A 21,939-nucleotide genomic window follows, 5' to 3' on the forward strand; every position below is an offset into this window, starting at 1 on the left:
AACAGCCCAGAAGCTGGGGCTAGGAACCTGAACATGGGCAGATACCAGATCATTCGTTATGTTCATAGAATAGCCCAGCGGCATGGTGTTGAGAGTTTGTGTCTGATCAAAATCATGCTGTGGAAAAGGGGGATGGGGACCTGTTGTGGTTCTAAGCAAGCAGGCTTCAGAGCAGACTTTAGCAGCTGGAATCAGCCAGTCCCTGATTGGATACAAATTCCCTGGGCACTGGCAGCGAGGGCCTGAGGACTCAGGGGGACTTGCATCTTTCTCTCCTGTTCTTGAGGTGTTGTCTATAAAACCCTCATGGAATTTGCTTAGCTGCTAAAGGGAGACTTATTGTTTTGGGATTTGGTAATTCTCTAATGTTTGGGGGAAGGGGAAATGGAAGAGGGAGAGGCAATGTAGAGGTTCAGTTTTTCCATGAACTGCGATGGTGCTGGGAGAATAACATGGAGGCGGGAGCAAAGACAGAGTTCAGAGTCTAGGCTTGGCCAGTTTCATCTTTGGCCTCCTAAACAGAGGGCCTAAATTCTTGTTTAGGTGGAATCCATTTTCTGGATACTTAATAACTTCATGGTCTGGGGCAAGTTGCTTAAGATTTTTGTGCCTTTCTTTCTCTACCAATTAAATACAATGAGATTGATAATAGCGAATTCATAATTACTGTGAGGACTCTATAATATATTTAAAGTTTTTGCATGTCGTAGTGCCAATAAGTTGGATTATTACATGAGATGTTATTCTTAGAAGTTGGTGGACTTGGTTAGCAGTGAAAAATCGAAAATTTCTCTTTCTCCCCTCCCCTTCTTCCTCTCTATAAATCATAGACGTTGAATGGGTTCCGATTGTAGTTTGGTGTCTAAACATAAGGGGAATTTTAAAAAAGGAAAGAGAGGATTCAGAATGTTGCAAAAGAGCAGATAATCAACATATATTTTTCCACATATGTTATTACATTCTATGTGTGATTTTCTTTTGCTCGGAACACTTGCATTTGTGAAACTAATTTGGGAGCAGTTAGAGCCCAGGAGATGAAACAGAGTTGAAGTAAAATCTTGCTGGTTACCATGTAAAGGGACTGGCAAAATTTGACTTTGAATTAGCCTGGTTAAAATAAGCTTGTATTTTTAATAAAGTAACAATAAGACAGTGTAGGCAGTTGAGGAATGGGAATTGTTTTGAATGACATACTACTTGGGGGAAAAAGACCTGTGATCAGAATAACAAGGTTCCACTGTACATTGCATATTGGATGAATTCTGCTGCCTCTTAGAAATACTCTTTATGTCTTGAGTCTTTTATGATTGTCGTGCCATCCGGGGAGCCACTTAGTCTTTTGTGTCATTCTGTTGTCAGCCATAATGAAATAATTGGGATGACAATTATTTGCTTATTTGGCTTCAAAAGTTTTCTGTGTCTAATTTCTTCTATTGTCTGCCTCATGGTACCATGGTGTGATACATCATGCCTGCCCAGATTTCAAGAACAACAACAACAAAAAAAATGCATATTTTTTTTTCTGGGAGAAAGGTCCCTTAAATAGAGTTTAATAGAGATATATTAAAAGTACCATACTGAGTACTCGAAATAATTGCAGTCATTTATAACTCAAATAGTTGAAACATAACAAGATGGTGGACAAGGTTGTAGTCTACTATGGTTGTCCTAATTATATAAACTCCAAATGAAAATCAATAGATAGACAATGAGAGGTAGGTTTGAGATTGGACTTATTATAAACTTCTCAAGAAATATGTCAGCTTGAAATACAACAGTATATATTGTACCTATTCCATGTTAGTGATTCAAATGGCATGTTTTGATTGTGAAAACTGGGTAACTTTGGCTCCCTCTCATTCCTTAACCCTGCCCAAAGATGACAAGGAATTGACAAAGGGTTCAGTAATGAAGGTTTGGATCAGGACAGTGATGGCTGTCACCATTACTCTGCTTTATAATCTTGGCAGGAGGGGGGTTAACCAGGACCATCCTCCAGCCTAGGATGACACCTATTGAAAGTGCTTCAGTGCTATTTTGAGAAGGGTGGTCAGCTATGACCCAGATAAGCCAGTGAAAATGCATGATTAAGAGGTGTGTTTCAAAGTCTTATCTTCAAAACCCCTGCTACTTTACTTTTACAAATTATTATTTGTTTAAAGGTGGGGGCATGGATAATAATTCTTCCCTCATAGTGTTATTGTGAGAATAAATGAGACAATGCAGATAAAGATATTTAGTCTTTAGCATAGTGCATAACATAGACTCCTTAAATGGTCGTTAGTTTTGTATTATTTTGCAATTCTTTCAGCCCCTGCTACATTCCCCTATGTGTTCCTCATCTACCAGCAATTTGCACACACACTCAGGGTCAGCAATTCTTGGTTCTATATTGCAAGGGATGGGAACATCTGCCCTCTTCCTCAAGCTCTTTCTGGGCTGGCCTCTCATGTTTGCTCCTTGGCCCCACTCTGAGGTTTGGTAGGCACCGATGGAAAAGAACCATTGGTTTTTAGAAATGTTTAGCAGAAAAGACAATGGAAGGGTCTGACACTACGTTTCCTATCTGAAACAATCTCTCAAATCTGTCATCTTAGGAACACATGTATACATGTAAACAGATACATATACTGTGCATGTCAGATATAGTCTATAGGAGAACAAAAAGTCTTGATGAAAATGAATAATTCAGCTGATCATCCAGATGTTTTAGCTACATGGTGCCACACAGCTGGTTGATCTGAAACAGCTAGCTGGTTGGTGACTTGCAAATAAAACATGTAGATAATAGAATCTCCTTTTCTTGTTGCAGATTTTTGGCATCACGTAGATATAATCTAAATGATATGACAACATATGGTAAAACCTCTCACATTCCAAAGCATGCAAGCAGCTAGCTAACACTTTCTACTAAAAAACTTGCTCATAGGTATTTTGATGAATCTAAAATCTCACAAGGCACATCATTTGAAAGAAATATGGCAGCAAAAATACTGCCTTCAAAGCAGGGGTATTGAAAAGTGTCAGGCAAACATTTTTAACCTTGTGTTTGTGCTCAATATGGTCAAAATAGAATGGATTTTTCTTTTATGGAAATAGTTTTGAAAGGGGCTAAAAGACAAAGATTTAATATTTGCAGGAAATCCTTCAGATTTGCCTAAAAGCTTCAAGAATTTCATGTTTGGTATTCTCATAGGGTGAGCATTTTTGTTTCTGGTGTTCAGTTCAAAGGGAACAATTTAATGTTAAGCTTTGAAATTAATTACTGTGGAAAGTCTATGTACATTTGATTATAAAATAGAAATCAAGTTGGACAGGAAGCTAAGTGAACGAATGGAAAGCTAAAATAAACACACGAGCACCACGTGAGAGGTGGGAGGTAGTTCATTTTTAGTTTTTCAGATCACAGTAGATTAGTTTCAATTGCTAGATTGAAATTGTTAAGTGCCTTTTCCAACCCATGGAATGACTGAAATTGAAGAGTAAAATGAGAACATATTGTGCTGGATTTTTCATTCCAGGTGCAGAGCTTTAAAGAATCAGGGAGTATGAAGACTTGAATGGGAGAAAGAGGACATCTATTCAGGGTTGCAACGATAAATGGTCCCAGTCCAGGCTGGCAATGTATATGCCCAGGCGCCATTAAGGAAGGCTACTGTCCCTTGGCACAGATCACGAGCTCTAGGGGATTGCTGAGATGCAAAAGGCCAGGACCCAACATCAGAAGCTACTCCGAGGTTTCAGGACTATCCTACCATCTGGATTTTTATGTCAAAATTTTGAAAAAAAAAAATTTCCACTTGTGGAGATTTTATGCAGTTCAGTAGCCTCCCTGGTAGTTAAACCAGGGATCCTCTGTGAGCATAACAGCTCTCTACCCATGATAAGTTTCAGTAAGGCCTGGTTAGTTGGATCCTATGGATCCTTGAAGGTGTTCGTGTCAGGTATATTCCCATGACTTTTTCATTAATTCTTTTCTCAACAAACATTTGTTGTTAGTATATCTCTTTCAATGCCACCTACATTTTTCTTTGTTCTATACATTCATCTCAAGTTACTTTCCTTCACCTCTGTATTTCATATTTTCTCTTTTTTTGATTAATGCTTCCCAATTTTCTTTATGTCATATGATTTGTGTCTAATTTTTATATTTGACTTTTACTCTTTAAACCCAGTTTTTGCAAGCTCCGAAAGTATCTTTAATGGAGAATATCCCTACTATGTATTGCTATGCTTTTTATTGGAAGAAATAAAACATGAATTTGTAAATCTGGATCTTATACTAATTGGAGCCAGAGAGTGGTTTGACAGGAAGGATGTCCCTACTTGATCCCCACAGAATACGAGGAAGAAGTTCCACCTGTTTTTGAGCCTTGGGTCTTAAATTCAATGTTTTTAAGAGAAGGGGTCTTACCTGAAATAGCAGTATGTATGTTCAACCTGTGAATTCTCTCCATGATTTCAAGGGATATCTGGGAAAATTCATTTCCAAAGGCATGAGGTGCAGAGAAAGGGAAACTTCTCTCGTGAGTGTTTCAGGAGGTTGCATTGTGCTCTCGGCTCTTGTGCTCCCGCATGAGAAAATTTCAGGCAAGATACAAAACTTAGTGAAAGTATAGCAATTTATTAGAAGGGCAAGGAGAAGGGAAAAAAAGAGACTCAAGAGAGAGACTATCTCCTCCCAGAAAGGAGGGTGACAGTGTGTCCCCTGTGTTTTCCTGTTGGAAGGGTCTTAGGGAAGTTTCTAGAAAGTGCCACCCAGATACCCCTTCTTAACTTTTGACTGACAGGATGACTGCATCAGATTTTTAAGTTCCTGCTGTTATTTTATGGTCAGTGGTCTTTGCTTTGAATTATCAGGTAGGTCTTTCTGAGTCCTGGGATCTTTGGTCTGTATAAAGGTCATAAAAGTCCCACTTCATTGTAATGTGTGTTCTTCATATCTGTAAGAAGATCCTGATAATAGTTCTGCAGATAACAGGTCTTTTGATGAGGAATATAGCATAACCTATTGACTTAAGGCAGGGTAGGGCCAGAGTGCTATAGGTAAATTGCTTTTTTTCAAAGAAAATGTGTGTGTGTGTGTGTGTGTGTGTGTGTGTAGGCATGCAATAGGGGGCCAGCACAGTGTCTCCTTACAAGTTTCTGCTGTTTATGTCAATCTGCTGCCTATCATGAGGACTGAGGAGTGAAGAACAATCAGAGATTTATTATTGAGGGACTGTCAGCCATTCCCACACAACCCACCTTTAAGGCTCAAAGGGGAACTGTGCTATGATTCTGTTTTTAATCATCTCCTACATTGGGTGGCACTTCAGTTCCTGAAGACCTTTCATGCCGTGGTCCCTACCTCTCAGCGAGGAAGCAGAGGCTCAGAGAAGCTAAGCAACTTGCTCAGTCTCACAGCTAGACTGATGAAAAGCTAGACTACTTGGGCTACTACTCTACTACTAAAAGCTAGATTACTCTTGTTGAGAAATTCAGTTCCTAAGCTGACACGATGGAGTGTTGGGCCTATCTTTTTTTTTTTTTTAGAAGATGTAGGGTCTTCAGTTTAGTAGATGTCTAAGTTTCTGATCCACTTTGAGTTTTGTGCAGGGTGAGAGATAGGGGTTCAATTTCATTTTGCTACCTATAAGTTTCCAGTTTTCCCAGCACCATTTGCTGAAGAGGCTATCTTTTCTCCAATGTGTGTTTTTGGCGCCTTTGTCTAGTATGAGATAACTGTATTTATGTGGGTTCGTCTCTGTGTCTTTTATTCTCTTCCATTGGTCTTCATGTCTGTTTCGGTGACAACACCATGCTGTCTTTATTACTATCGCTTTGTAATATAGTTTAAGGTCTGGTATTATGATGCCTCCTGCTTCACTTTTCTCACTGAGGATTGCTTTTGCTATTCTGGGCCTCTTATTTTTCCAAATGAATTTCATGATTGCCTTTTCTATATTTATGAAAAACATCATTGGAATTTTAATAAGAATTGCATTAAATCTGTGTAGTGCTTTTGGTAGTGTGGCCATTTTGACAATATTCATTCTGCCTATCCAAAAACATAGAGATAATTCCATAACATAGACTTCTAAGGTCTTCTTCAATTTCTTTCTTTAATGTTCTGTCGTTTTTCCTGTCGAGGTCTTTCTCCTCTTTTGTTAGATTGATTCCCAAGTATTTTTTTAAGGTTACTGTGAATGGAATAGTTTCTTAATTTGTCTTTTGGCTGATTCATCATTGCTGTATAGGAATGCAGTTGACTTATAGGTGTTAATTTTATATCCTGCTGCTTTGCTGATTTTGTTTATAAGTTCTAGTAGTTTTCTAGTGGAGCTTTTGGTTCTTCTCCATATAGGATCATGTTGTCAGCAAATATTTGTATCCCTTTAATTTCTTTCTTTTGTTTGATTGCTCTGCTAGAGGTTCAAGGACGATGATGAATAGGAGTGGTGAAAGACCGCACCCCTGTCTTGTTCCAGTTTTTAGAGGGAATGCTTTCAGTTTTCCTCTGTGTAGAATGACATTGGCCTTGGGTTTAGCGTATACAGCTTTCACAATGTTGAGGTACGTTTCTCCTATTCTTAGTTTTTCTCGTGTTTTGAACATGCATCAACACTATATATTGTCAACTTCTTTTTCTGCATCTATTAAAATAATCATGTGATTCTTTAAGTCTATTGATGTGGTGAATTGTATTTATTGATTTCTGTATATTGAACCAATCTTGCATCCCTGGGATGAACCCCACTTGATTGCGGTGCACTATTTTTTTAATGTGTTTTCAAGAATCAATAAATGGGATAATATCAAACTAAAAAGTGTCTTCACAGCAAAGGAAACAATCAAGAATATGAAGAGAGCCTGCAGAATGGGGGAAAATGTTTGTCACCTGCACCTCAGATAAATCATTAATCTCCAGGAAATATAAAGAACTCAAAAAACTTAACACCAAAAAACCACAAGTAACCCAATCAATAAATGGGCAAAGGTACAGAACAAACACCTCACAGAAGAATAAATATGAATGGTCAACAAATAAATGAAAAAATGTTTAATTTCTGTAGAAAGAGAAATGCAAACTAAAACTACACTGAGATTTCATCTTACTCCAGTCAGAATGTTATCAATCAAGAATAAAAGTAACAATAATGTTGGTAAGGATGTGGGGAAAAAGGTACACTCATAGATTGCTGGTGGGACTGCAAACTGGTGCACTCACTGTGGAAAACAGTATGAAGATTCCTCAGAACACTTGGATGGAGCCACCATTTGACCCAGTTATCCCACTCCTTCGCATATACCCAAAGGATTTAAAATCAGCATACTACAGTGACACAGCCACATCAATGTTTACAGCAGCTCAATTCATGATATCTTAAGTTATGGAACCAACCTAGGTGTCCTTCAACAGATGAGTGGATAAACAAAATGTGGTATATAAGTACAATGGAATATTACTCAGTCATAAAGAAGAATGAATTTATGTCATTTGCCTGTAAATGGATGTATCTGGAGACTATTATGCCAAGCAAAATAAGCCAATCCTAAAAAAAACAAAGGCTGAATGTTCTGTCTGATGAGTGAATGTTAACACACAATGAGATAGGATGTGTGAAGATTTGAAGTTTAGAAGATTAGGCAAAGGGGAATGAAGGGAAGGGTTGGAGAAAAGGAATAGGAGAGACAGTGGAATGATTCTGACTTAACTTTCCTATGTACGTATAGGAATACACCACAGTGAATCTCTACATCATGAACAATAACCACAGGACTGGAATTCTAATATGTATATTCCATGTTTGTATAAATGAGTCAAATTGTACTCTTCTGTCATATAGAACTAAAAAGAACAAAAATTTAAAAAAAAAAGGAAAACTAGACTAGAGCTTGATAGACCTCAGTGCTCTTTCTCTCAGTACTTGAACTCTATGGTTGCTCCAACTGGCCCCATGTCACAGTGATGGTCCCTATTACATGACCTGCTGGGGTAATTTCACACATCCTCTGCCCAGCACTTCCTTAGATAGTGACGGCTACAAAGACAGGAGCTGTACCCGTCAGCAATTATTAATATTAACAGGTAGACCTCTAACTCTCGACACTCTATTATTTGTGCACGAGGGGGCTGTTATGGTAGAAAAGGAAGAAACATTTTCCTGATGGGGCTTTTCAGGCTGGCAAATTGGCCATTCTGACTTAAATCCATATTGTTACTAATTGGGGGTGGGGTTCTTGTTCCTGGATATGCCTATGCTACGGAGTGATTTTCCTCACTTACTTGATTTTAAACGAATCCACACATTTTACCTGATGAAACAAGAAAACAGCTTGGGCTGCCTTGGGAGGAAGTATCTCATCTAGTAATTATGCTTTGGAGGCATTGGCACCGCTGAATGCTGACCCACAGACAGGCCAGCGATAGAACCGTGGGAAAAGCGGGTTCTGTTCAGGGCTTTTTCCTCAACTGGATTTTAAAAACCTAGTCTTTAGAGCAAAGCCTTGAAGGGTGAGAGGCGGCATGCAGGCGGATTATTAAAGCATTTGTCATGAAGTTGCAGGCATGCCCAGGAAGGGTGCCAGTCCTGCAGGCAGAGCTGCCTTGCAAAAATGTCTGGTAAATCATCAGGAGTTCCCCAAAGAAATCTCTCAGCAGGAAAAAGGAAAGGGCAAAGTCACTTCCTAGCAGCTCTAGTGGCAGTGGCTTCTGATCTCTATCTTCAGAAATGGTCAGCCACTCGTGGGAGGCTGAATTTTGGGATCAGAAGACTAGACCTTTAGGACTTCTGCATGGATGTTTCTGGGTTCATGTATATTTGCAGGTTCATTGGTCTGTTTATAAGAATGAGAAATACACATGTATAATGTTGGAGATTTTCCTCATCTAATGAGATGATAGAGCCTGTTCTGTTGTGTTTACACATTCACTTCTGATTTGTAGTCTGATTAACTTATACTGTGATTCAATTCTGTTGACTTCAATTCAGTTCATATAGGAATATGCTAATTTTTTTGGTTTCAATTTCAGTACAGTGTTTAGTTAAATTGCCTATTTGGCTTTGGGCATGGCCTCTAAAGGATAAGTAAACAAATGTCCCACTCTAAAATTATTGATGGCATCTCTGAAATTGAGTTGATCAATGGCTTAGTGGCTACCTTACCCACCTTCATGTCTAATTGGCATAATAAAATCAGTAATAGAAGCAAATCATGCCTATATGAATAATCACATTAAGATACAGATAAACATTCCACATGTAATGTGCTTTATATTTTGAAATCATCAGTCCATTTAAAATACATGTGCGTGTTTATTATTTTAAGAGTAAAATATTGTAGTTATTGATGATTATGAGTGTCTTGCAAACAAAACAGTAAATAATGTTTGAATTAAGGGCTACAGATTGACAAGTTAGTGAAAGGGTATTAGCAACATAGCTTTAAGAGTGATTATTTCTTTTTTAAGCTAGCAAATGTTTATAGATAAATAAATAATACAGAAAACCCCACAACAATAGAGATTGCATTGTATCATAATTACTGTCTTTGTAAAACTATTCATTTGCATTTGAAAAGTTAAACAAAACTTTAGAAATAATTCATTTTTTTTAGTATTTAATTTTATTGAAGTATAAAATTTTAAAGAACAAGGAAATAAGAAATTCTTCAGAGGACTTGTTATTACTAGTATCATTATTTTTTACCATCATTCCAAACTTAAAAATTTTAACTTTGCATATCTTAAAATCAGTATATATGATTTACAAACAGCAAAATTCAACCTTTGAGCTGGGCATGGTGGGGCATGACTATAATCCTATCAACTTGGGAGCCTGAGGCAGGAGGATCACAAGTTTTCGACCAGCCTCAGCAATTTAGTGAGTCCCTGAGTAACTTAGTGATACTCTGTCTCAAAATAAAAAAGTTTAAAAAGGGCTTGGGGATGTAGCTATGTGGTAAAAGACCCTGGGTTTAACCTCAGTAACAACAATAACAAAAAAGTCAACCCTTATAGATGTATAATTCTATGAGTTTTGACAAACACAAACAATTATGTAATCACCAAATATAAAAATATCCTATATTAGTTTGCTAAGGCTGCCATAACAAAATACCACAGACAGTGCAGCTTATATAACAAAAATTTACTTTACCATAATTATGGAGGCTAGAGGGCCAGGATCAACATGTCAGCAGGTTTGGTTTGGGTTTCTTCTGACTTTTCCTCTGTGCATGGACATCACCTCGTATCTTCCTGGGGAAACAAATTTCATTTTTCTTAGATTCTATGGAATCTGCCATATTAGATTAGGCCCCAGCTAAGCGCCTCAGATTAACTCGATTGCCTCTTTGTAGGCCCTATCTCCAAATACAACCATATTTAGAGGTACTAGAGATTAGGGCTTTGCATATGAACTTGTGGGGACACAAACTTGAGCCTATAACAGTTCCCATCAGTACCAGAAGTTCCCTTGTGCCCCTTAGTGTCAGTCCCCTCCTTGTCCCCAGCCTCTGGCCACACTGGTCATTTTCTGCTTCCCAGACTGCCTTGTGAATGAAACCGAGCAGGGCTGTCTTGAGGGATGCCTGCTTGCCATTGGAAGTGGCAGGATCGTCCTGGTACAGGGACCACCTAGTGCAAGGCCACACACATGGAAGTGGCCTAAACTCTGAACTGCCAGTGCCATCTGAGTTGATAATCCTGCTGAGCTAGATGAACACAGACACTCTCCTGGTAGCCCCTGAATCCACCATAGGACCACCCCTTGGCTCCCCCTGTGCCCAGTATCCCTCCCAGGTGGAGACAAGCAGAAGGGAGTGAAGCAGCCCCAACCAGGTGGCTGAGTGAGGTGGATTAGCTGGTGCTTACCCAGGAGGAAAACGCAGCGGCCATGCCTTCTCACAAGGGCTCACAGCTCCTGTACATAAGGACTAGACAACCCTCTTTGGCTCTCCTGTTCCTAGAGGCCATGAGTGTCATCTTCCTTATTCCAGGCTTTGTCTTGCGATAGTTTATAAGGCAATCGAAGAGATTATGCATTAATACTACCAATGGCTAAAGTAATCTCTATTCCACCCATAATGTGACGGGCAACAGTATAAATGGTTGGGGTAAGTTATGGTGAGCCCCGTGATAGCATAATTAATTATCCTTTCCTTTCCATGAGGTCTTACTGAAAGTGAGGTGTGATTTTGCAATTTGGGGGATTCATAAGTAGAAATTCGAAGTGCTTAAGGTATGAGGTTAACTAATTTGTTTTTTTGATACTGTAGTGTAGCAATTGGACTTGTGAAATTTTTTGCCATTTATTTCATGGGGTAACAGAAAAATCGCCCTCATGAGCTTTCCCTCGCCCTGTCCCACAGAGAGTGAACTGCTCTCTCTCCATCATAGGAAGTGGGTAGGCAAGAGGACCTGATAATGATGACAAATGGCAGCATAAAATCATTTCCCTTCTCTTTTCTAAAACACATTACAACTAACAAAATACTTTAAAATCATGATCTCATTTGATTCTCTTGACATTGCTATTTTTGATCTTTCATATTTAAAGGAAACCCTCCGATGCTGGTTTATAGAAACACAGGCCTCTAGAGCTGGAAGACGCCAGGGAAATCAGGTTTTTTTCCTTAAAAAATTGTAACATTTCAGAGAGAAACATCTTAGTCTGGAATTAATGTGTGTGTGTGTGTTTATGATACAAATGAGGAAGCTGAGGCCAGGAACATTTCCATAACTTGATTCGATTCTCAGGAATGGATGTGTGGTTGCCTGGTCTTCAGCTAGCTCACTGTTGCTGCTATACTTCTACCTGCAGGTGAAATTCCCACCATTAGCATTACATTTTTTTTTTTTCCTGTTCTAAGGTACGCTTGGCATACGGGGTTCATTTTATGATCCAACCCTACATGTTTGAAGTGCTTACCAAAAGCATTGTGTTGAGCAGAATTTTGAATCCAGGTCTGGGCTAAATGGGAAAGAGTGTCATAATTGACTCCTGATGTCTTTTATGGATATAGGTTGGGGACAGTAACAGCACCCATGTCTGAGAACCCTGGGTTAAGGAATTACTACTCCAGGGTTTTTTTTTTCTTTATTATTTAAAAGGAACATCTTTTGGAATACTACATGAGGTAAATAAATGTTACCAGCAATTAGTAACCTCTGAAGATAGGTGATTTTGAAGGGAGACAGGATACATGGGTCTGGCAGTTGGCAAATTGGCTATAGAAGGCATAGTAGGGACCTTCAGAAATGGTGGTGGGTTCTGGGCCAGCAGGAAGAATCAGGCAGCCTTGGAAACCCAGAGCAGAGCTATGGTTAACACTAACAGGATAAAGGATTCTAAACCAGAGGTGGGAGGACCCCAGGATGACCCTATTCCAGATTTCCTGGGACATAAGACTTTCAGTTTTAAAACAGACAGTCTGGGGCAAACTGGAGATATTGTCACCCAAGAGGGCATTAACAAAAAATTTGCATGCTTCATTGTTTGCTAAGGAGAGAAATACCATTGATCAGTGTGTTCAAAGCTTTGTCATCATAAAGGTGCAAAATGAACTCCCAAATCTCAGAGGCTTCCAACCACAAACATTTCTCCTTTTTTGCTCGGCAGTTCTGTTGTGGCTTGGCTGATGAAAGCTAGGCTCAGCTGGACTCTTAACTTGAAAATTGGATCCAAGCCTCCTCCATATGCTTCTTCATTCTTCATTCATGTTTTCTGGGATAATTTATTCTTATAGAAATGGGAAGCAGGAGAGGGCAAGGTAAATTATACAAACGCAGTCAAAACCTCTGCTCACGCTACATACACTAACATTGGCTTAAGCAAGTCATAAGGCCAAACCCAACATCAGTAATGTGAAGAAACAGAATCCACTTACTCTAAGGCCATATTACTGCTGGGTCATATGGTGGAGCATGTGCATGCGTATTCCTCCCCCAAGAGATGAGTAAAGCCTGGGAAGGATATACAATCTATAAAGTCAGTAGTTTCAATACAAGTGTATCTCTAGTGCCTGGCATGGTGGGTACCCCATAACTGATAAATGAATAAATATAAGATTTCCTATAATAAAGTGGTACATTTTTCTACTCTAAAAAAAAATCATTCAATTCCTTTCTCTTAAATATTAGGGCCTCCTGAAGGGCTGCTGAACATCAGATGTTCTAAATGGTTACTAGGAAAGCTTCCTCTGGCCTCCTGTTACCCCTTGTTATCTATGAGGTGCTTTTTGTTGTTTGGTTTTCAAAGTTGCTTCTAATTCTGTTCCTTATCTTCCAGCTAGCCAGCAGGTTCCTGGAGGCCAGAGGAAGTTGGAGAGGTGTCCTTGGTCATTCCCTAGCAGGGACACACCATGCCTTGCATATTTCAGGAAAGGTGTTAATTGCCTTTGATCTCTTTTGTCCCCTCCAGCTCCCTTCCCCAGCCCCCATGGTTGGTATTCCAAAAAGATTTCTTGACTTGAAAATCAGGCATGGGATTTTAGAACATTATTTTTAAATTTCAGAATTAAATGAAGACATTGCTACCAACTTCCCCTGTTCCTCTGCCCCGGTGGTCTGCGTATGTGTGGTAAATTAACTAAAAATCATTCTGTTTTCTATGAGTCTAAATATTACATTTATAATTTGGGATACTTTTGAATCCTTTTCCCCTAAGCAGCAAAAAAAAAAGATAGGTAGTGGGGGGAGGAGGTGAGGAGGAAAAATTAGCCTAATATTAGACACGTCTGCATGGAAGTTGAACCCCTGAACCTTCTCTGTCATACAAAGGGACTCAGAAGCCTCTATTTCCCTTTGCAAAGACTCAGGTGTTCTTTTATATGTAGGATCCAAAGTACACAGGAAAGAGTCAAGGCTCTGAGCTCTTTAGGTCAATCTTGGCTTTGGCTCTGAAGACCTACACAAAAGAAAGTCTGAGCTCCTAGCACAGCGGAAGCCACCGTTTCCTTTCAAGCTAGAAAATTTATTCAGAGGCTTAAAATAAAACACTGGACCAAACCGGCTGCCTTCTCCGTGCAACCCCCCACCCCCCAGAGGACTCCTCTTCAGGCAAAGTTGAAATTATGCACCTGAACACAGACGTCTCTCCCTATTCAAAACACATGTTTAGGAACACATGTGGGCTGCATAGTAATTTCATGATGTAGAACTGTATACTTTTTCATAGGTTTGAATAAACAGTGGAAAATGCCTTCTAACTAAAAAATAGCCTCCGAATGGCTATCAGATCACATGATAGAATGAGAAGAAATAGGATGTTAGTATTCCTTAAAAGAATTACAAATTATAGGCACCATAACTAAGATGCTAATCCATATAAATCATTTTGTAAAGTCATCACTAGGGCAAGGTATTAAAACCCCAAGGATGGTATTAGAAGGGGTCACTTCAGAGATTGGCCTTCCCTGGACTCAGAGGCTTTGAAATCGGGGCTTCCTTCCTGTGCCAGCTTCCTCTCCCCTTTACTTCTCAATGTGGTAGCCAGATACACAGAAAGAAAATATGCAAGAGAGTTCTTGTTGTACTTCTTCTCCTTCTCCTTCTACTGAGGATGTTTTTTTTTTTTTCCTAGGTACAAGGATGTTTTACCATTGAGCCACATCTCCAGCCCTTTTCATTTTTAGACAAAGGTCTTGCTAAATTACCGAGGCTGGCCTTGAACTTCCATCCTCCTGCCTCAGCCTCCTGAGTCCCTGGGATTACAGGTATGTGTCACCATGCCCAGCTATAAGGGAGTTTTTATCAGCACTTTTTAAAAAAAGTTTTAGTTGTAGATGGACATGATAGTTTTCTTTATTTTCTTTTTCCCTGTGGTGCTGAGAATTGAACCCAGTACCTCACACGTGCTAAGCAAGCACTATACCACTGGGCCACAACCCCAGCCCCTTATCAGTACTTTAGATCATTTATTTTTTTTTCTTGTCAAACCCTGAGGAACATAGCACACTTTCATCACTAGTAATAACTTGCTGTGACAGTGACTTTTCACTGGGGTTCTTGTACAGTTAAAAAGCCCTTCTGAGTAACTGCCTTTCCCCTATCGCTATTTCCTTACTATAAGGCTTGCTTCAGTTATCCTACTCATTTGCAAGAGGGAATCCCCCCACCAAGCCCCCCAGTGCTGGGGATCAAACTCAGGACCCTAGGCAAATACTCTACCAGCAAGCTACAGCCCTAACCCCTAAGTGAGAAAATTTTACTTGCTAAAATAAAAGACACATGAGTCCATTTTCATACACCCATTTAAGAAAACAATCCTGGTAATCACCATGCTAATAACTACTCTTTATTGAGAACCTTCTAGCATCCAGGTAGAGAGCCTAGAGGCTTTTCATGCATCATCTCATTTATTCTTCCCAAAAAACCTGGGAGCAAACTGGGATCATCCAACACAGAGAAGAGGAAACCTTGGTTCTTAACCCTTGCTAATTTCATTCTGAATCAAGAGTCAAAGTCTGCAAGCAGGGCAAGGGTGGTTTACTGCTTGGGTAACAGAATGTACTTCCTGCCTTACTTTGCTCCACTTGCCCTTCCTCTGCTCAAAACAAACAGCATCAAATAAACAGGAAAACCAAAGTTTCTCCTCTTTAGTAAAGGCATTCAGGGCCACCAATTTTGCTTGCACACACAGTGCACCTTCCATCTCCTGAGGTCACCAATTATGAGGACTATTTTGTGAGTGGTGCCCAACAAAGTAGTGTAATGTGGGAGTACCAGAAATTAACTGTATCCCCTGTCTTAAACCGATAGTCTCTTATACCACCCCATGATGTATCCTGGTGATGCTTTGGGGCACTCATGGTCCAGACCTGCAATGGAGGTTGCTTTTAGCTTTAGCCCTACTTTGGCAGGTGAGTGAAATCAGCACCTAGACCCTTCACAGGTAACACACATCTTCATGATGTCTTCTTTTGAGCAACATTTATGTGTTGGGAGATGTCTATAAGACAAGAGTTATTTAACATTATAAATGTTTCTCCCTCTAAAAAGGGGAATAGTTTTATAGATAGATCAACTTTAATTATAAGAATGTATGATGTCGTTATGGCATTGGTTTGTTGAAAGCCTGATAATTGGATTATCATTGTGGGTTGTCATTAAGGAGAACATCACTCTGGATTAGAGGAGTGGCCTAACTTAGTCTCAGAGCATTTTGTGGTCTTGTTTCCCCTCGAGCCAGGCTATACTCTTGTCTGAAGTAATTTTTTTCCCCCCATGGAGTTATGTACGAAGATGTACCATGTCTGCATTTGCCATTTTTATTCCAATGAATAAGAAAAGCTGCTTTTTAATCTGTTTTAATTCATTTTCACAGATCAGTGCATTTGCAAAAGTAGAGAACAGAGACGTGAGGTGAAATAGGGAGTCCTGACAAAAGCAATTGGCAAAGGCACAATTTGCAATAAATGAGAATCTTGGAATTCTATTGCCAAATTATGCAAACCTTTCCAGAAAGAGCAGGTCAGAGCAGATCAGATAACTGGCTCACAATTAACACTAACAAAGACCAGAATCACTGCAGGTCCTGCTCCTTCTATTTGTTTCCCTGTGGGTGTCCAGAGTGAAGAAGTTGTCTGGGAACTTGTGGGGAGCGGGGGATGGGTTAGTCTGGAAAGCAGAGAGAGAGCAGCAGGTGTAAAGGGAGGAGGGTCCAGCACTGTTCAGACCTTTGGAGGACAGCATTCCCGGTGCCAGGCTACCTAAATCTGTTGGACGTCTCAAAGCCAGGAAGTGCTGCAAAAAGTGCATTAGTTGGACCCAAATGGACTTTGGGGACTTTCAACAACAAAGGAGGGTCTCAAGGCCTGATCCACACAAGTTAAGAATACCCACTGGAAAAGGAAGGAAATCCAGGTTGTATAGGCCCTATCGTCTTTGCACTTCGGAATTTGAACAGTGACTGAATTATTGAAAGACCACATGAGTGGGTATTTTAGGGGCCTCATATGTGAAACTGTGGCCAGTCCAGTGTTCCAGTTCTGGCCTGGCCCTCTGCCTCTGTGTCCTGTGGGGCTTCCGCCTGGCTCCATTCTGGCTCCTTCCATTTCTGGCACAGCCCTATTGTTTCCTAGTCCAGAGCCCAATGTGGTCGTGGCAAATCAGAAAGCCAGATGGATAGGGAAGGAGGTAATACTGAGCCATCTCATTTGTCCTCACAGCATCCGTTTGAGGTTGGGAAGAACAAGAATTAAAAATGACATTACAGATAGACACACAGTGAAGCACTGGGAAGTCCAGAGCCAAGATGGCGGTGATGGAATGAAAACCCAAGGTTTTCTCCAGCCAGTCTGAGACTCACAGGCTAGATGCAGCTGCTTGCTCGCAGACAACAGGGAAACAGAAAAGCTATGCTCAGCTTTCTGAAAATAATTCATAGACCACATCCCAGCTAAAAGGAATGGGAAAATAGAACATGTTTCTCCCTCTTTGTTGCATTGGTCAAGCAGATTTTCATTCTTATGGATCCTGCCTGGTCAAAATTCATCTGGAAAAGTGGCCAAGACAGAACCTGCTGTTTCCCTTTGGTTCTGACAAAATAGAATGGCAAATGGACATGGTGCACAGATCCTCCCCAAAGTGCTGCTGGCCATGCCCGGCGGGGGTTGCCCTACTGCACTGAGCCACCCCATTCGGCTTAGATCCTGCTCACCAGGGTACCACCAGGCACCAGGCTCTGCCAGGGAAGAGTTTCAACACAACTATCAGGGAACTTGCCCCACCAGCCGGACTCCTCCTGTTAAAGTGTGAGGCAGCCTATGGGAGGGAGCAGTGAGGGTGTTTTCTTTCAGAAAACTGGTAAAAAAAAAAAAAAAAAGCTAGTGCCAAAGTTTTAGGATCCTTACAATGCTCTCAGATCTCTTTTTATTTATTATTGTCTCTTACATTGTGTCCTGTGGGGCTTCTTACATTGAAGAAGCCTCTTCTATTGAACCCTAGATGACAGAAAATTTTAATGGAAAGAAACAAGCTCTGGGCAGGCACCTCTGTGGCTTGGGTCCTTTTTGATGGATCTAACATCTGTATTGTAAGTTCTTCATCCAGTAGGGTGAGAGATGCATTCTGATTTTCTTTTGGGAAATTACAGTCTCATTAATAAAAACTGTTCTAGCCTTAAGGAATTTTCAATCTAATCCAAAGAGAAAAGGCATACATAATTGTGGTTTTTTTTTTTTTCCCCTCACAATATCTTTGTTTTGTTTACTTATTTTTATGTGGTGCTGAGGATGGAACCCAGTGCCTCACATGTGCAAGGTGAGTGCTCTGCCACTGAGCCATAACCCCAACCCCAACCCCAACCCCAACCCCATAATTGTTTTTATCACATAAGAAGTTGATATTTGTAGAATGGTTCTTTCGGGTGATCTATCTAAGGGTTGCTTTTGCCTGCCAAATTAATCCAAATCCAGTGATTCAGTCAACTACTGAATTGCCTAGCTCTGTCTTTGTGGTATGGCATTTTCCATCTGTAGACTTTCAGAGCTGTGTACTTGGAGTTCCAATTTCTTTTTGCAGATAAAGACATTCAGATCTAGAGAATCACTGCGTTTGTAGGTGTGTAAGATACATCTTCCCCCAAATGTAAGAACAATTTACCTGCCTCTTATGAGCCACAGTTACTTAGGAAGGAAGCTGTAAAATCCCGAATTACTTGATAGCAAATATGTCTTCAAAAGAGAAAATACTTTATTTTGTCCCTATACAATATAGTGTATTTTCACTGGAACATTAGAATTAGAAATGTTAACATATAGCAATAATCTAGAGAAGATAAATTTTGAAGAAATACCAATGTCATGTCCATGAATGCAGCACAATTTATCATTTCCAATAAACTCATGACGGAAGCACAAAAACACACTCTCCTGTTCTGCAAAATTATGTTCCTCATATGTATGCATCTTTTACAGCAGTAAATACATTGAATAAAGCTTTAGATCTCACATGGCTGTCTTTTGCACTCCTTGCCCCTTCAGAAATAATCCCTTGTAAACAATGTGCAGAACTGCTAAAGGGATTTCAAAGTTCTTTTTCTCCATTATCAAAGACAGCCATTGGAGGGAAAGGAAGGAGCAGGCGGAGGCAGGGGTAGAGAATGTCAGAGATAAGAGCTACTTCTGCCAGAATCCCACTCCCAGTGGCTGGTTAGCGACTCAGTGCAGAGGGTCATAGAGAAAGCTCAGCTGGTGGTTATAAAAAGAGAGAGAGAGAGAGAGAGAGAGAGAGAGAGAGAGAGAGAGAGAGAGAGAGAGAGAGAGAGAAAATCTGCTCTCAGCAAGTAACAACCTCCATTTTAACCTGGGCCAAGTGGGTGGAACTGCCCCTCCTCCCTAGCCCACGGAGTCCTCAGCTGCCCTTGACATTCATTTGGCTCTGAATTTACTAGTACAGAACAAAGATGGGGGCTGGGAAACACAGTGGGAACTGCCCCAGGCTGCACACCAGGCCTTGGATCTGAATGGGAAGTATGCTATTAGTCTATGAAATTGCTCTCTGGGTTTTCCTGGGCTTATAAAGTATTTTTGTACTTCTATACTTTTTTTTTTTTTCTTTTTTAATGACTTGGTTTTGAATTGGCCAGTGGACCCGTCTGTTTGCTCAGCTTGATCTAAATTGGCTTTTGGTTCAAACTTCAAGCAGCTTTTCAGTTTGACTATTCTCCCCACCCTCCAGGAAGACAACTTAACCCCTATTTAGCATTTTTTTTTTTTTTTTGCTGAGGAGAGAACCAGCAAGCTTGCAGTTAGAATCTACATTTGAATGTAGTATTTGGCCAAAAAAAGAAAAGAAAAGAAAAGAAAAGAAACAAAAAAAACCAAATTCTCTTCTAGATTTATTGAATTTGGTTTCTTTATTTTGGGCCCAAATGCTTCTCTGTCATATTGTTCTATATTTCTCTGGAATTCACTTTCTGTGGCTCTTTCAGCAAAACCGTCTGTAACGCCAGCTCTTATGAACAAATGGGGAGGCAGTTTGAGTTATGAATAGAGTGTTCATTCATCACAAGACAGTGACAGGAGACACCTTATACAGTGTCCTGAGCACACAGACACTGCCTCCATGGAAGATTGCATTTTGAAAACAAAATTATCCCTTAATCTCTTAAATCAATCAAACCTCCACACTTAGTAGTTAGTGTGTCAATGATGAACATATGTGTGCTCCTAATAAAGTAATAATTAATCATTACTGTGCAGGTGCAATATTGTATATTAAGATTGACAGTTTAGAACTATATGTAGAATATTAAGGAGAAAAACTAGTCCCTTTCTTTCCCATAAGTCAGTTTCAAGCAACATTTTTTCTCTAAACTTCATTTGGGGATTCTGTATTTGATTTAATGTGGATAAACAAATTTGGGAGAGCAGGAAGGTTCGTAAAAATTGTCCTTTTCAGAATCGCTGGGGCAATTGTGGTTACGTATTGATCCAGCTTAGAAGTTTTGAGTGAAACTAGGTGCAATGCGTAAACAGAGACACAGTACAGAGAATCACTGCTGCTCAAGGAAAACACACACACACACACACACACACACACACACACACACACACACACACAAAGAAACAGAGCTGGACAATAAAGCGACCTAAACAGATTTTATTCAGGAACTACTATAACAGGGGAAAAGAGATCTCACTATAGAACTGGGCTCACTTCCAAATACAGCCTGGATAAAAGGGGATTTATGGCCCACGAGCAGGGTGGGAGTCAATGAATGGGAAAATCCCCATACTGAGAGGAAACAGGGGCCAGGAGGGATTTGGATAAAATAGACCAAACAAGATCCTTATTGAAGGCAGGCCAGGCTGATCAGGGAGGGGACTACTATAAACTGGGAGATGCAGACCCAGTAGATAGACTCCAAGGACAAGTAGAAAGGACCCAGTGAAGTTTAGGCAAAGAGTCTATCTAGTACTGCTGAGATGTGTGATTATTGCTTTAATCCAGCTAGGCTAGGTCTATTTTAATGGTAAAAAACAAACCAAAGACCAAAACCCAAATTTTAATGCTTCATGTAATAGAAGTTTCTTTCTTGCTGGCCTTTTTTGAGTGGTTTGAATGTTAGTCCCCTCCGAAAATTTTTGAGTTTTAAGGGTTATTTTAACAGAATTAACAGGTGGGGCTTTAACAGATATGAGGCCATGAGGGTTCTGCCCTCAGGGAGGAACTAGTGTCACTATCCCTCTCTCTCTTTCTCTCCCCCTCCCTCCCTCTCCCTCCCTCCCTCCCTCTCTCCCCCTCCCTCCCTCTCTCCCCCTCCCTCCCTCTCTCCCCCTCCCTCCCTCTCTCCCCCTCCCTCCCTCTCTCTCCCTCCCCTTTGCCCTCCTATCATGTGGTGTCTTCTGGCATGGCATGGGCTGATGCAGAAGTCAGTCCTCACCAGACGCTGGTGCCTTGATATTGGACTTCCCAGCCTCCAGACTATGAGCCAATACATTTCTGTTTATTATAAATTACCTACTCATAGCATGAGTGGTGGAAGGAGACCCTCATCATTATACAAAATACATGTATGAAGATGTGGAAAAAAAAAAGTGAAAATAACTCTATGGCAGAATACTTGCCTAGCATGCACAAGGCCCTGGATTTAATTCCCAGTAACTAATTCTGGCACCCCAACTTTAGTGTGCAAAACTGAAAATAAAAATAGAAATAACTTAACCTTAAAAAAACAACAACATGTTTTTCTTCTGTTTTTGTTACAATTAAAATGAGTAAATTAAATTTAACATAAATTAGATTAGTCTTCTAAAAAAATAAAAATAAAAATAAAATAAATTACTTAGTCACAGGTCTTCTGTTATGGCAGCACAACTGGCCTAAGGCAGGGAAAGAAGAAGTAAATCTGTTTACACAGTCGCTCACAAAACCTGACTGTTGAAGACCTGCACTTCTGGAGCAATCTGCTCCTTTGTGTTGCCATGGCAGGACAAGATACTAGAAAA

At 40.1% G+C, this 21,939-nt stretch overlaps 1 long non-coding RNA gene across 1 annotated transcript in view; it reads left to right on the plus strand.

Moving 5' to 3' along the window:
- The window catches only part of LOC144375865 (uncharacterized), a 131,825-nt gene that overhangs the window by 30,471 nt on the left and 79,415 nt on the right, over positions 1-21,939 (plus strand). The window contains exon 2 of the long non-coding RNA XR_013435717.1: positions 14,568-14,700. This is a non-coding gene — a long non-coding RNA (uncharacterized LOC144375865). The remainder of the gene's footprint in view (positions 1-14,567; positions 14,701-21,939) is intronic.

This window comes from Ictidomys tridecemlineatus, chromosome 3, assembly GCF_052094955.1.
Source record: "Ictidomys tridecemlineatus isolate mIctTri1 chromosome 3, mIctTri1.hap1, whole genome shotgun sequence".
Classification (NCBI taxonomy): domain Eukaryota; kingdom Metazoa; phylum Chordata; class Mammalia; order Rodentia; family Sciuridae; genus Ictidomys; species Ictidomys tridecemlineatus.